Source organism: Phyllobates terribilis, unplaced genomic scaffold (genome assembly GCF_046119375.1).
Source record: "Phyllobates terribilis strain yellow unplaced genomic scaffold, ASM4611937v1 Scaffold_30__1_contigs__length_15301838, whole genome shotgun sequence".
In the NCBI taxonomy this organism is placed as follows: Eukaryota; Metazoa; Chordata; class Amphibia; order Anura; family Dendrobatidae; genus Phyllobates; species Phyllobates terribilis.
The window spans coordinates 11,050,001-11,065,124 of record NW_027362790.1 but is presented as its reverse complement, the minus strand read 5'-3'; the positions used below and the strand labels follow the sequence as shown (position 1 = coordinate 11,065,124).

The 15,124-nt window shown below is 44.9% G+C and overlaps 9 non-coding genes across 9 annotated transcripts; all 9 read left to right on the top strand.

Moving 5' to 3' along the window:
- The first annotated feature begins 261 nt into the window (after positions 1-261).
- Positions 262-452, top strand: LOC141179606 (U2 spliceosomal RNA). The gene has a single exon (XR_012255605.1). It is a non-coding gene; the product is annotated as a U2 spliceosomal RNA (small nuclear RNA).
- A 1,115-nt stretch (positions 453-1,567) lies between these two features.
- LOC141179218 (U2 spliceosomal RNA) lies at positions 1,568-1,758 on the top strand. The gene has a single exon (XR_012255254.1). It is a non-coding gene; the product is annotated as a U2 spliceosomal RNA (small nuclear RNA).
- Positions 1,759-2,874: 1,116 nt separating this feature from the next.
- Positions 2,875-3,065, top strand: LOC141179217 (U2 spliceosomal RNA). The gene has a single exon (XR_012255253.1). It is a non-coding gene; the product is annotated as a U2 spliceosomal RNA (small nuclear RNA).
- Positions 3,066-4,180: 1,115 nt separating this feature from the next.
- LOC141179464 (U2 spliceosomal RNA) lies at positions 4,181-4,371 on the top strand. Its single transcript, XR_012255477.1, has one exon. It is a non-coding gene; the product is annotated as a U2 spliceosomal RNA (small nuclear RNA).
- Positions 4,372-5,486: 1,115 nt separating this feature from the next.
- LOC141179484 (U2 spliceosomal RNA) lies at positions 5,487-5,677 on the top strand. The gene has a single exon (XR_012255495.1). It is a non-coding gene; the product is annotated as a U2 spliceosomal RNA (small nuclear RNA).
- A 1,115-nt stretch (positions 5,678-6,792) lies between these two features.
- On the top strand, positions 6,793-6,983 carry LOC141179216 (U2 spliceosomal RNA). The gene has a single exon (XR_012255252.1). It is a non-coding gene; the product is annotated as a U2 spliceosomal RNA (small nuclear RNA).
- Positions 6,984-8,098: 1,115 nt separating this feature from the next.
- LOC141179215 (U2 spliceosomal RNA) lies at positions 8,099-8,289 on the top strand. Its single transcript, XR_012255251.1, has one exon. It is a non-coding gene; the product is annotated as a U2 spliceosomal RNA (small nuclear RNA).
- A 1,115-nt stretch (positions 8,290-9,404) lies between these two features.
- LOC141179213 (U2 spliceosomal RNA) lies at positions 9,405-9,595 on the top strand. The gene has a single exon (XR_012255250.1). It is a non-coding gene; the product is annotated as a U2 spliceosomal RNA (small nuclear RNA).
- A 1,115-nt stretch (positions 9,596-10,710) lies between these two features.
- LOC141179212 (U2 spliceosomal RNA) lies at positions 10,711-10,901 on the top strand. Its single transcript, XR_012255248.1, has one exon. It is a non-coding gene; the product is annotated as a U2 spliceosomal RNA (small nuclear RNA).
- The last annotated feature ends 4,223 nt before the right edge of the window (positions 10,902-15,124 follow it).

Below are 15,124 nucleotides of genomic sequence, written 5' to 3'. Positions count from 1 at the left end.
CCGCCTTAATTGGTTCTCCTCCCTTCCAACGGTGTTGAGGCGGGTGGGAACAGCAGGGGGTGAAGGTGCTGTGTTTAAAGAGGTGGAGTTATGCAGATCTAAAACGCGTGGATTGCAGCAGCAGCAAGCCGAAAAGTGCAGGCATGTAAGGGATCTAGAGGTTGACAACATGTCTTCTTAACGGGAGTCCAGGAGCTCATCTCCACAAATGGACTTTTCAGGATCCTTGGGTGGCTCCGTAGTTTGAAACCAATTCTGGTTATCGCTTCTCGGCCTTTTGGCTAAGATCAAGTGTAGTATCTGTTCTTATCAGTTTAATATCTGATACGTGCCCTATCTGGGGACCATATATTAAATGGATTTTTAGAACAGGGAGATGGAAAAAGAGCTTGCTCTGTCCACTCCACGCATTGACCTGGTATTGCAGTATCTCCAGGACCGGTGCACCCCTTCTTTAATGCAGTTTCTAAAATCAGAAAGAATTGAATTCAATGTTTTTTGTTCATTTTGCTTGTTTGTCAGATTTTGGGATGGACTCTTTGGCTTTGCTTTTCTTCTCCTCATTGGATTTTTCATGTTCAAAGTTGCAGAAGCCAGATTACAAGCTCATTTTGGTTCAACTTCAGCAACTGTGCATTGCATTGCCATGTAATGTGATGCAATGCTATCTTTCTAGCTCTCCCTTTTTACTTCCTTTTGGATAAACAGACATATTAGGCAAGCATTTTGGAGCTTTCACCTAAATAACTACAGGTGGTGAGATAAGCTGCACAATATAATTGACCTTTCAGTATATTGTTGCACACACACCATCTATTTAGCAAATGCCCTTGTTATCAACAGCAGCCTTTTAAACTCACCTGAGCTAACAGGTATGTGCGCTGGTTACTCTGCTGCGCTTAAAATTTCTTTTTTGGTTTGCTACAATGCCTTTTCTGAAACGTTGTCTCCTTCTGCTGGAACACTGACTTCTTTCATTTAATGCCTGCAGACTATAAAAGAGAACCCAACCCAAAAAGTTTGGTTGATTAGTCTGTGGCATTCTGTTAAACTGTTGCTTATGGCGGTCTCTGTGAGCTTCTCAGCGACATTCAGCCAGCCAGGTATCCTGCCTGCAGTAGATGGAATGTGGCAATGGAACGCTGGCTGCGCGTGTCATAATAGGCTCTGAGCCTTTATATACCTGTGCACAGCAGCAGCCACCTTCAGTCTGCTGCTGGACAGCCAGCAGCAGCAGCAGCAGGAGAGGTATGTAATCAGGAGCCCTCCTGCTAAGGGTAGACAGCTGCTCGTTCCACCCCACCCCCCGCCTTAATTGGTTCTCCTCCCTTCCAACGGTGTTGAGGCGGGTGGGAACAGCAGGGGGTGAAGGTGCTGTGTTTAAAGAGGTGGAGTTATGCAGATCTAAAACGCGTGGATTGCAGCAGCAGCAAGCCGAAAAGTGCAGGCATGTAAGGGATCTAGAGGTTGACAACATGTCTTCTTAACGGGAGTCCAGGAGCTCATCTCCACAAATGGACTTTTCAGGATCCTTGGGTGGCTCCGTAGTTTGAAACCAATTCTGGTTATCGCTTCTCGGCCTTTTGGCTAAGATCAAGTGTAGTATCTGTTCTTATCAGTTTAATATCTGATACGTCCCCTATCTGGGGACCATATATTAAATGGATTTTTAGAACAGGGAGATGGAAAAAGAGCTTGCTCTGTCCACTCCACGCATTGACCTGGTATTGCAGTATCTCCAGGACCGGTGCACCCCTTCTTTAATGCAGTTTCTAAAATCAGAAAGAATTGAATTCAATGTTTTTTGTTCATTTTGCTTGTTTGTCGGATTTTGGGAATTTACTCTTTGGCTTTGCTTTTCTTCTCCTCATTGGATTTTTCATGTTCAAAGTTGCAGAAGCCAGATTACAAGCTCATTTTGGTTCAACTTCAGCAACTGTGCATTGCATTGCCATGTAATGTGATGCAATGCTATCTTTCTAGCTCTCCCTTTTTACTTCCTTTTGGATAAACAGACATATTAGGCAAGCATTTTGGAGCTTTCACCTAAATAACTACAGGTGGTGAGATAAGCTGCACAATATAATTGACCTTTCAGTATATTGTTGCACACACACCATCTATTTAGCAAATGCCCTTGTTATCAACAGCAGCCTTTTAAACTCACCTGAGCTAACAGGTATGTGCGCTGGTTACTCTGCTGCGCTTAAAATTTCTTTTTTGGTTTGCTACAATGCCTTTTCTGAAACGTTGTCTCCTTCTGCTGGAACACTGACTTCTTTCATTTAATGCCTGCAGACTATAAAAGAGAACCCAACCCAAAAAGTTTGGTTGATTAGTCTGTGGCATTCTGTTAAACTGTTGCTTATGGCGGTCTCTGTGAGCTTCTCAGCGACATTCAGCCAGCCAGGTATCCTGCCTGCAGTAGATGGAATGTGGCAATGGAACGCTGGCTGCGCGTGTCATAATAGGCTCTGAGCCTTTATATACCTGTGCACAGCAGCAGCCACCTTCAGTCTGCTGCTGGACAGCCAGCAGCAGCAGCAGCAGGAGAGGTATGTAATCAGGAGCCCTCCTGCTAAGGGTAGACAGCTGCTTGTTCCACCCCACCCCCCGCCTTAATTGGTTCTCCTCCCTTCCAACGGTGTTGAGGCGGGTGGGAACAGCAGGGGGTGAAGGTGCTGTGTTTAAAGAGGTGGAGTTATGCAGATCTAAAACACGTGGATTGCAGCAGCAGCAAGCCGAAAAGTGCAGGCATGTAAGGGATCTAGAGGTTGACAACATGTCTTCTTAACGGGAGTCCAGGAGCTCATCTCCACAAATGGACTTTTCAGGATCCTTGGGTGGCTCCGTAGTTTGAAACCAATTCTGGTTATCGCTTCTCGGCCTTTTGGCTAAGATCAAGTGTAGTATCTGTTCTTATCAGTTTAATATCTGATACGTCCCCTATCTGGGGACCATATATTAAATGGATTTTTAGAACAGGGAGATGGAAAAAGAGCTTGCTCTGTCCACTCCACGCATTGACCTGGTATTGCAGTATCTCCAGGACCGGTGCACCCCTTCTTTAATGCAGTTTCTAAAATCAGAAAGAATTGAATTCAATGTTTTTTGTTCATTTTGCTTGTTTGTCGGATTTTGGGATGGACTCTTTGGCTTTGCTTTTCTTCTCCTCATTGGATTTTTCATGTTCAAAGTTGCAGAAGCCAGATTACAAGCTCATTTTGGTTCAACTTCAGCAACTGTGCATTGCATTGCCATGTAATGTGATGCAATGCTATCTTTCTAGCTCTCCCTTTTTACTTCCTTTTGGATAAACAGACATATTAGGCAAGCATTTTGGAGCTTTCACCTAAATAACTACAGGTGGTGAGATAAGCTGCACAATATAATTGACCTTTCAGTATATTGTTGCACACACACCATCTATTTAGCAAATGCCCTTGTTATCAACAGCAGCCTTTTAAACTCACCTGAGCTAACAGGTATGTGCGCTGGTTACTCTGCTGCGCTTAAAATTTCTTTTTTGGTTTGCTACAATGCCTTTTCTGAAACGTTGTCTCCTTCTGCTGGAACACTGACTTCTTTCATTTAATGCCTGCAGACTATAAAAGAGAACCCAACCCAAAAAGTTTGGTTGATTAGTCTGTGGCATTCTGTTAAACTGTTGCTTATGGCGGTCTCTGTGAGCTTCTCAGCGACATTCAGCCAGCCAGGTATCCTGCCTGCAGTAGATGGAATGTGGCAATGGAACGCTGGCTGCGCGTGTCATAATAGGCTCTGAGCCTTTATATACCTGTGCACAGCAGCAGCCACCTTCAGTCTGCTGCTGGACAGCCAGCAGCAGCAGCAGCAGGAGAGGTATGTAATCAGGAGCCCTCCTGCTAAGGGTAGACAGCTGCTCGTTCCACCCCACCCCCCGCCTTAATTGGTTCTCCTCCCTTCCAACGGTGTTGAGGCGGGTGGGAACAGCAGGGGGTGAAGGTGCTGTGTTTAAAGAGGTGGAGTTATGCAGATCTAAAACGCGTGGATTGCAGCAGCAGCAAGCCGAAAAGTGCAGGCATGTAAGGGATCTAGAGGTTGACAACATGTCTTCTTAACGGGAGTCCAGGAGCTCATCTCCACAAATGGACTTTTCAGGATCCTTGGGTGGCTCCGTAGTTTGAAACCAATTCTGGTTATCGCTTCTCGGCCTTTTGGCTAAGATCAAGTGTAGTATCTGTTCTTATCAGTTTAATATCTGATACGTCCCCTATCTGGGGACCATATATTAAATGGATTTTTAGAACAGGGAGATGGAAAAAGAGCTTGCTCTGTCCACTCCACGCATTGATCTGGTATTGCAGTATCTCCAGGACCGGTGCACCCCTTCTTTAATGCAGTTTCTAAAATCAGAAAGAATTGAATTCAATGTTTTTTGTTCATTTTGCTTGTTTGTCGGATTTTGGGATGGACTCTTTGGCTTTGCTTTCCTTCTCCTCATTGGACTTTTCATGTTCAAAGTTGCAGAAGCCAGATTACAAGCTCATTTTGGTTCAACTTCAGCAACTGTGCATTGCATTGCCATGTAATGTGATGCAATGCTATCTTTCTAGCTCTCCCTTTTTACTTCCTTTTGGATAAACAGACATATTAGGCAAGCATTTTGGAGCTTTCCCCTAAATAACTACAGGTGGTGAGATAAGCTGCACAATATAATTGACCTTTCAGTATATTGTTGCACACACACCATCTATTTAGCAAATGCCCTTGTTATCAACAGCAGCCTTTTAAACTCACCTGAGCTAACAAGTATGTGCGCTGGTTACTCTGCTGCGCTTAAAATTTCTTTTTTGGTTTGCTATAATGCCTTTTCTGAAACGTTGTCTCCTTCTGCTGGGACACTGACTTCTTTCATTTAATGCCTGCAGACTATAAAAGAGAACCCAACCCAAAAAGTTTGGTTGATTAGTCTGTGGCATTCTGTTAAACTGTTGCTTATGGCGGTCTCTGTGAGCTTCTCAGCGACATTCAGCCAGCCAGGTATCCTGCCTGCAGTAGATGGAATGTGGCAATGGAACGCTGGCTGCGCGTGTCATAATAGGCTCTGAGCCTTTATATACCTGTGCACAGCAGCAGCCACCTTCAGTCTGCTGCTGGACAGCCAGCAGCAGCAGCAGCAGGAGAGGTATGTAATCAGGAGCCCTCCTGCTAAGGGTAGACAGCTGCTCGTTCCACCCCACCCCCCGCCTTAATTGGTTCTCCTCCCTTCCAACGGTGTTGAGGCGGGTGGGAACAGCAGGGGGTGAAGGTGCTGTGTTTAAAGAGGTGGAGTTATGCAGATCTAAAACGCGTGGATTGCAGCAGCAGCAAGCCGAAAAGTGCAGGCATGTAAGGGATCTAGAGGTTGACAACATGTCTTCTTAACGGGAGTCCAGGAGCTCATCTCCACAAATGGACTTTTCAGGATCCTTGGGTGGCTCCGTAGTTTGAAACCCATTCTGGTTATCGCTTCTCGGCCTTTTGGCTAAGATCAAGTGTAGTATCTGTTCTTATCAGTTTAATATCTGATACGTCCCCTATCTGGGGACCATATATTAAATGGAATTTTAGAACAGGGAGATGGAAAAAGAGCTTGCTCTGTCCACTCCACGCATTGACCTGGTATTGCAGTATCTCCAGGACCGGTGCACCCCTTCTTTAATGCAGTTTCTAAAATCAGAAAGAATTGAATTCAATGTTTTTTGTTCATTTTGCTTGTTTGTCGGATTTTGGGATGGACTCTTTGGCTTTGCTTTTCTTCTCCTCATTGGATTTTTCATGTTCAAAGTTGCAGAAGCCAGATTACAAGCTCATTTTGGTTCAACTTCAGCAACTGTGCATTGCATTGCCATGTAATGTGATGCAATGCTATCTTTCTAGCTCTCCCTTTTTACTTCCTTTTGGATAAACAGACATATTAGGCAAGCATTTTGGAGCTTTCACCTAAATAACTACAGGTGGTGAGATAAGCTGCACAATATAATTGACCTTTCAGTATATTGTTGCACACACACCATCTATTTAGCAAATGCCCTTGTTATCAACAGCAGCCTTTTAAACTCACCTGAGCTAACAGGTATGTGCGCTGGTTACTCTGCTGCGCTTAAAATTTCTTTTTTGGTTTGCTACAATGCCTTTTCTGAAACGTTGTCTCCTTCTGCTGGAACACTGACTTCTTTCATTTAATGCCTGCAGACTATAAAAGAGAACCCAACCCAAAAAGTTTGGTTGATTAGTCTGTGGCATTCTGTTAAACTGTTGCTTATGGCGGTCTCTGTGAGCTTCTCAGCGACATTCAGCCAGCCAGGTATCCTGCCTGCAGTAGATGGAATGTGGCAATGGAACGCTGGCTGCGCGTGTCATAATAGGCTCTGAGCCTTTATATGCCTGTGCACAGCAGCAGCCACCTTCAGTCTGCTGCTGGACAGCCAGCAGCAGCAGCAGCAGGAGAGGTATGTAATCAGGAGCCCTCCTGCTAAGGGTAGACAGCTGCTCGTTCCACCCCACCCCCCGCCTTAATTGGTTCTCCTCCCTTCCAACGGTGTTGAGGCGGGTGGGAACAGCAGGGGGTGAAGGTGCTGTGTTTAAAGAGGTGGAGTTATGCAGATCTAAAACGCGTGGATTGCAGCAGCAGCAAGCCGAAAAGTGCAGGCATGTAAGGGATCTAGAGGTTGACAACATGTCTTCTTAACGGGAGTCCAGGAGCTCATCTCCACAAATGGACTTTTCAGGATCCTTGGGTGGCTCCGTAGTTTGAAACCAATTCTGGTTATCGCTTCTCGGCCTTTTGGCTAAGATCAAGTGTAGTATCTGTTCTTATCAGTTTAATATCTGATACGTCCCCTATCTGGGGACCATATATTAAATGGATTTTTAGAACAGGGAGATGGAAAAAGAGCTTGCTCTGTCCACTCCACGCATTGACCTGGTATTGCAGTATCTCCAGGACCGGTGCACCCCTTCTTTAATGCAGTTTCTAAAATCAGAAAGAATTGAATTCAATGTTTTTTGTTCATTTTGCTTGTTTGTCGGATTTTGGGATGGACTCTTTGGCTTTGCTTTTCTTCTCCTCATTGGATTTTTCATGTTCAAAGTTGCAGAAGCCAGATTACAAGCTCATTTTGGTTCAACTTCAGCAACTGTGCATTGCATTGCCATGTAATGTGATGCAATGCTATCTTTCTAGCTCTCCCTTTTTACTTCCTTTTGGATAAACAGACATATTAGGCAAGCATTTTGGAGCTTTCACCTAAATAACTACAGGTGGTGAGATAAGCTGCACAATATAATTGACCTTTCAGTATATTGTTGCACACACACCATCTATTTAGCAAATGCCCTTGTTATCAACAGCAGCCTTTTAAACTCACCTGAGCTAACAGGTATGTGCGCTGGTTACTCTGCTGCGCTTAAAATTTCTTTTTTGGTTTGCTACAATGCCTTTTCTGAAACGTTGTCTCCTTCTGCTGGGACACTGACTTCTTTCATTTAATGCCTGCAGACTATAAAAGAGAACCCAACCCAAAAAGTTTGGTTGATTAGTCTGTGGCATTCTGTTAAACTGTTGCTTATGGCGGTCTCTGTGAGCTTCTCAGCGACATTCAGCCAGCCAGGTATCCTGCCTGCAGTAGATGGAATGTGGCAATGGAACGCTGGCTGCGCGTGTCATAATAGGCTCTGAGCCTTTATATACCTGTGCACAGCAGCAGCCACCTTCAGTCTGCTGCTGGACAGCCAGCAGCAGCAGCAGCAGGAGAGGTATGTAATCAGGAGCCCTCCTGCTTAGGGTAGACAGCTGCTCGTTCCACCCCACCCCCCGCCTTAATTGGTTCTCCTCCCTTCCAACGGTGTTGAGGCGGGTGGGAACAGCAGGGGGTGAAGGTGCTGTGTTTAAAGAGGTGGAGTTATGCAGATCTAAAACGCGTGGATTGCAGCAGCAGCAAGCCGAAAAGTGCAGGCATGTAAGGGATCTAGAGGCTGACAACATGTCTTCTTAACGGGAGTCCAGGAGCTCATCTCCACAAATGGACTTTTCAGGATCCTTGGGTGGCTCCGTAGTTTGAAACCAATTCTGGTTATCGCTTCTCGGCCTTTTGGCTAAGATCAAGTGTAGTATCTGTTCTTATCAGTTTAATATCTGATACGTCCCCTATCTGGGGACCATATATTAAATGGATTTTTAGAACAGGGAGATGGAAAAAGAGCTTGCTCTGTCCACTCCACGCATTGACCTGGTATTGCAGTATCTCCAGGACCGGTGCACCCCTTCTTTAATGCAGTTTCTAAAATCAGAAAGAATTGAATTCAATGTTTTTTGTTCATTTTGCTTGTTTGTCGGATTTTGGGATGGACTCTTTGGCTTTGCTTTTCTTCTCCTCATTGGATTTTTCATGTTCAAAGTTGCAGAAGCCAGATTACAAGCTCATTTTGGTTCAACTTCAGCAACTGTGCATTGCATTGCCATGTAATGTGATGCAATGCTATCTTTCTAGCTCTCCCTTTTTACTTCCTTTTGGATAAACAGACATATTAGGCAAGCATTTTGGAGCTTTCACCTAAATAACTACAGGTGGTGAGATAAGCTGCACAATATAATTGACCTTTCAGTATATTGTTGCACACACACCATCTATTTAGCAAATGCCCTTGTTATCAACAGCAGCCTTTTAAACTCACCTGAGCTAACAGGTATGTGCGCTGGTTACTCTGCTGCGCTTAAAATTTCTTTTTTGGTTTGCTACAATGCCTTTTCTGAAACGTTGTCTCCTTCTGCTGGAACACTGACTTCTTTCATTTAGTGCCTGCAGACTATAAAAGAGAACCCAACCCAAAAAGTTTGGTTGATTAGTCTGTGGCATTCTGTTAAACTGTTGCTTATGGCGGTCTCTGTGAGCTTCTCAGCGACATTCAGCCAGCCAGGTATCCTGCCTGCAGTAGATGGAATGTGGCAATGGAACGCTGGCTGCGCGTGTCATAATAGGCTCTGAGCCTTTATATACCTGTGCACAGCAGCAGCCACCTTCAGTCTGCTGCTGGACAGCCAGCAGCAGCAGCAGCAGGAGAGGTATGTAATCAGGAGCCCTCCTGCTTAGGGTAGACAGCTGCTCGTTCCACCCCACCCCCCGCCTTAATTGGTTCTCCTCCCTTCCAACGGTGTTGAGGCGGGTGGGAACAGCAGGGGGTGAAGGTGCTGTGTTTAAAGAGGTGGAGTTATGCAGATCTAAAACGCGTGGATTGCAGCAGCAGCAAGCCGAAAAGTGCAGGCATGTAAGGGATCTAGAGGCTGACAACATGTCTTCTTAACGGGAGTCCAGGAGCGCATCTCCACAAATGGACTTTTCAGGATCCTTGGGTGGCTCCGTAGTTTGAAACCAATTCTGGTTATCGCTTCTCGGCCTTTTGGCTAAGATCAAGTGTAGTATCTGTTCTTATCAGTTTAATATCTGATACGTCCCCTATCTGGGGACCATATATTAAATGGATTTTTAGAACAGGGAGATGGAAAAAGAGCTTGCTCTGTCCACTCCACGCATTGACCTGGTATTGCAGTATCTCCAGGACCGGTGCACCCCTTCTTTAATGCAGTTTCTAAAATCAGAAAGAATTGAATTCAATGTTTTTTGTTCATTTTGCTTGTTTGTCGGATTTTGGGATGGACTCTTTGGCTTTGCTTTTCTTCTCCTCATTGGATTTTTCATGTTCAAAGTTGCAGAAGCCAGATTACAAGCTCATTTTGGTTCAACTTCAGCAACTGTGCATTGCATTGCCATGTAATGTGATGCAATGCTATCTTTCTAGCTCTCCCTTTTTACTTCCTTTTGGATAAACAGACATATTAGGCAAGCATTTTGGAGCTTTCACCTAAATAACTACAGGTGGTGAGATAAGCTGCACAATATAATTGACCTTTCAGTATATTGTTGCACACACACCATCTATTTAGCAAATGCCCTTGTTATCAACAGCAGCCTTTTAAACTCACCTGAGCTAACAGGTATGTGCGCTGGTTACTCTGCTGCGCTTAAAATTTCTTTTTTGGTTTGCTACAATGCCTTTTCTGAAACGTTGTCTCCTTCTGCTGGAACACTGACTTCTTTCATTTAATGCCTGCAGACTATAAAAGAGAACCCAACCCAAAAAGTTTGGTTGATTAGTCTGTGGCATTCTGTTAAACTGTTGCTTATGGCGGTCTCTGTGAGCTTCTCAGCGACATTCAGCCAGCCAGGTATCCTGCCTGCAGTAGATGGAATGTGGCAATGGAACGCTGGCTGCGCGTGTCATAATAGGCTCTGAGCCTTTATATACCTGTGCACAGCAGCAGCCACCTTCAGTCTGCTGCTGGACAGCCAGCAGCAGCAGCAGCAGGAGAGGTATGTAATCAGGAGCCCTCCTGCTAAGGGTAGACAGCTGCTCGTTCCACCCCACCCCCCGCCTTAATTGGTTCTCCTCCCTTCCAACGGTGTTGAGGCGGGTGGGAACAGCAGGGGGTGAAGGTGCTGTGTTTAAAGAGGTGGAGTTATGCAGATCTAAAACGCGTGGATTGCAGCAGCAGCAAGCCGAAAAGTGCAGGCATGTAAGGGATCTAGAGGTTGACAACATGTCTTCTTAACGGGAGTCCAGGAGCTCATCTCCACAAATGGACTTTTCAGGATCCTTGGGTGGCTCCGTAGTTTGAAACCAATTCTGGTTATCGCTTCTCGGCCTTTTGGCTAAGATCAAGTGTAGTATCTGTTCTTATCAGTTTAATATCTGATACGTCCCCTATCTGGGGACCATATATTAAATGGATTTTTAGAACAGGGAGATGGAAAAAGAGCTTGCTCTGTCCACTCCACGCATTGACCTGGTATTGCAGTATCTCCAGGACCGGTGCACCCCTTCTTTAATGCAGTTTCTAAAATCAGAAAGAATTGAATTCAATGTTTTTTGTTCATTTTGCTTGTTTGTCGGATTTTGGGATGGACTCTTTGGCTTTGCTTTTCTTCTCCTCATTGGATTTTTCATGTTCAAAGTTGCAGAAGCCAGATTACAAGCTCATTTTGGTTCAACTTCAGCAACTGTGCATTGCATTGCCATGTAATGTGATGCAATGCTATCTTTCTAGCTCTCCCTTTTTACTTCCTTTTGGATAAACAGACATATTAGGCAAGCATTTTGGAGCTTTCACCTAAATAACTACAGGTGGTGAGATAAGCTGCACAATATAATTGACCTTTCAGTATATTGTTGCACACACACCATCTATTTAGCAAATGCCCTTGTTATCAACAGCAGCCTTTTAAACTCACCTGAGCTAACAGGTATGTGCGCTGGTTACTCTGCTGCGCTTAAAATTTCTTTTTTGGTTTGCTACAATGCCTTTTCTGAAACGTTGTCTCCTTCTGCTGGAACACTGACTTCTTTCATTTAATGCCTGCAGACTATAAAAGAGAACCCAACCCAAAAAGTTTGGTTGATTAGTCTGTGGCATTCTGTTAAACTGTTGCTTATGGCGGTCTCTGTGAGCTTCTCAGCGACATTCAGCCAGCCAGGTATCCTGCCTGCAGTAGATGGAATGTGGCAATGGAACGCTGGCTGCGCTTGTCAAAATAGGCTCTGAGCCTTTATATACCTGTGCACAGCAGCAGCCACCTTCAGTCTGCTGCTGGACAGCCAGCAGCAGCAGCAGCAGGAGAGGTATGTAATCAGGAGCCCTCCTGCTAAGGGTAGACAGCTGCTCGTTCCACCCCACCCCCCGCCTTAATTGGTTCTCCTCCCTTCCAACGGTGTTGAGGCGGGTGGGAACAGCAGGGGGTGAAGGTGTTGTGTTTAAAGAGGTGGAGTTATGCAGATCTAAAACGCGTGGATTGCAGCAGCAGCAAGCCGAAAAGTGCAGGCATGTAAGGGATCTAGAGGTTGACAACATGTCTTCTTAACGGGAGTCCAGGAGCTCATCTCCACAAATGGACTTTTCAGGATCCTTGGGTGGCTCCGTAGTTTGAAACCAATTCTGGTTATCGCTTCTCGGCCTTTTGGCTCAGATCCAGTTGGGGGAACCCTGCTGGGTCTGGGTCGGGGGGCTTTTGGCGTGGAAGGCGACTTCCGGCGTTTTTGGAGCTGCGATCGAGTGCCGTGGGCATTGTACTAGGAATGGCTGCCATCAAGAATACTGTTCGGCTGACTGTTGCTGCTGAAATGAAGCATTCCTTACAGTTGGGGCATATTGTGCAGGATGTGCTTATGGATCTGGCATGTATCGAGTTGGATAAGATTTTCTGCATTCAAGAATTCCCATCTTCTGGTAATTATGACATTTCCTTTTACCGTGAAGAAGATTGCCTTAATTTTTTCCAATATCTAAAGGAGCACAAAGACCACCAGCATATGAGGTACATTTCTGTTACTCCTTTATTTTCGGCTGTTGAGAGGCCTCTTGTTGTACATATGTTTAATCCCTTCATTGACACTACTTTAATCAAGGCTTTTTTGTCAAGATATTGTTCCTCTGTGAAGGGAGGCATAGCCCAAAGGAATATTTTTGGCGTTTACAATGGGAATTTGAAGTTTTGGGTCCGCTTTAAACCTGACTCTGAAGGTGTTGGAGGGACCATGCATCCTCCAGCGAATTTTTCAATTGGGGGTAATAGGGGGTTTCTCCACTACCCTGGGCAACCTACCTTCTGCCGTAGTTGTTTCCGTTATGGGCATTTAAAGGAGGACTGCCAGCAAGGGGTTACCTGCAGGAACTGTAAAAGAACTGGACATGATGCAGGGGCTTGCCCTTACCCCCCTGTGTGTGATCTGTGTGGGGGTGTGGATCATACATGCAGGTCCTGCCCAAGTCTGAGTGCACAGCATACCCTTGAGAGGAGGCGTTTTGATAGGAAAATGGATGCCCTTAACATACGTGCAAAGCTCCACTCTGTGGAGGATGGTGAGGGTGCTGGTGTAATACCTCCTGTAATGCCTGTGGAAGAGGTGGAGTCCCATCCTGCTCCAGCTGATGTGCCTGCTGGGGAGAGTAGTACTGGACTGGTGGTGTCTGAGGTCCTCCAGGTGCTTGGAGTGGAGGCTAATGACGCCCTTGAAGTATGCAAAGTAGCTGAGAAGCCTGAATCTGCCCAGGGGAATGCTGGGACTATTGCTGGCTTCCTGGAGAGTGAAAGTCTAGATATGGGTGCCGAGGAACTTGACTCTGATCTGATTGAAATGTCCTCATCTGATGGTGAAAGTCTGGGCAAGGAAAAGATATCTGCCATTGAGCTTGCTGCAGGCTTTCATAAAGTTTTTTCAAAAAAGGGCAGCAAAGGAGTTAAAAGGCTGAAGAAGGGGCCTTTGGAGAAGCCTTCCTTTGTGTCACGTAATGTGTTTGATGTTTTGAGTCCGGAGCCAACCATTAGTGAGGGCCCTGCTTCAGGGGTCACTGAAGACCCTATTTCTCCTGGTCAAAGTTTTCTTTCCAGTGAACAGGTGGCTGTACTGGAAGAAGTTATTCAGTTTGGCAGTAGTGGAACTTGAGTTTTTTGTCTCCATGTTCTTTTTTTGTTTAGTGTTTTTTCATGACTTTGAAGCTGAATATTGCCTCACAGAATGTGAGGGTCTTCCAGTCGGCATACAAGCGTGCATGTGTGCTGGATTTTCTAGCTTCTAAAGGTTGTGATGTGGTATGTGTGCAAGAATGTGGTTTAAATAGGGCGCCTAAGAAGAATGAATGGGATTTTGGTGAAGTGGTGTGGTCATTCTCTCCCATAAATAAGAATGACGGAGTGGGGATTTTGATTAAAAATAGGGACATTTCTATATTGCAAAGTGTAGTTGTGGAGGAGGGTAGGTGTGTGTGCTTGATTTTGTGTTTCAGGGGGTGGAAATTTAAACTAATCAACATTTATGCGCATGCTGACAAGAAGCAGAGACTTGCCCTTTTTGAGAAATTGCGGTTTTTTTTGCATGGCAGAATTCCAACTTTTGTGGTTGGTGATATTAATTGTGTCCTGGACAAAAGGGGTAGAGCTGGTTCAGTGGAATCCAAAATTGACGTGACTGGAAATCTCTGGAATCGTCTGATGTCTGATTTTTCAATGAAAGATGCTGTGGATTCTAAGCCAGGTCCCTATACATACCATGCGGAAGATGGTCGGACCGAGTCCCGTTTGGACTACTTCTTTTTTTCTTCATCTGCTGTAAAATGTGTTAATTATATACAAGAAAGGGTGTGTTTTTCTGACCATGAGTGTTTGGTGGGGAGTTTTGAGATTGCTAATTTGTTTCATGGGCGTGGAGTATGGAAAATGAATGTTAGATTTCTGCAGGATGAAAGGATGAAAATCGAGTTTGCCAGGAAGTATGCATGTTGGGTTAGGAAAAAGAAAGGTTTTGCAAATTTGTTGGTATGGTGGGACTGGGTGAAAGTAAGGATTGGTGTGTTCTTTAGGAAAGCTGGGTATATGAGAGCTAGGAAAAGGAGATGTTTGTATAAGTGGCAAAATAGGAGGTTTTCCTATTTGCATAAATGCAAATCTTTGGGTTTGGACGTTAAGTACGAGTTGGAAAGGGCCAAGAGAGAGATAAAAGAATGGTTTGGGGAGGAGGGTAGGAAAATTATTTTGAGATCTAAAATTGAGGTGAGAGAGAAGAATGAAAAGTGTACAAGTTTCTTTTTTAAGAGGATGTGTGGGGGTGGACGCGACATGAATGTTATGTTGGACAAGAATGGTTGTGAGGTGTATGGGAAGGATGTGATTGGGGTAGTGGCTGATTATTATAAGTCTTTATATAAAAGGAAGGAGTGTGAGTTGGGTGGTTTTTTGAGTGTGATTGATAACTTTGTGCCTGTGTCTGAGTTTCCTTTCTTGTTAGGTGAAATTACGGAGGATGAGGTTAAGTATGTGGTTTCCAAGTCTGCTAAAAACAAGGCTCCAGGGGGTGATGGTATCCCTTGGGAGTTTTATGCTAAGTATTGGGAGATTGTTGGGAAAGATCTGGTGGCTATTATGAAGTGTTTGTTTTCTGGATGTGGGATGACTGAGAGTATGAAGCAAGGTATAGTGGTATTGTTGTTCAAAAAGGGAGATAGGCGTGTGGTAGGTAATTGGCGTCCGATAACTCTTTTGAATGTTGACTACAA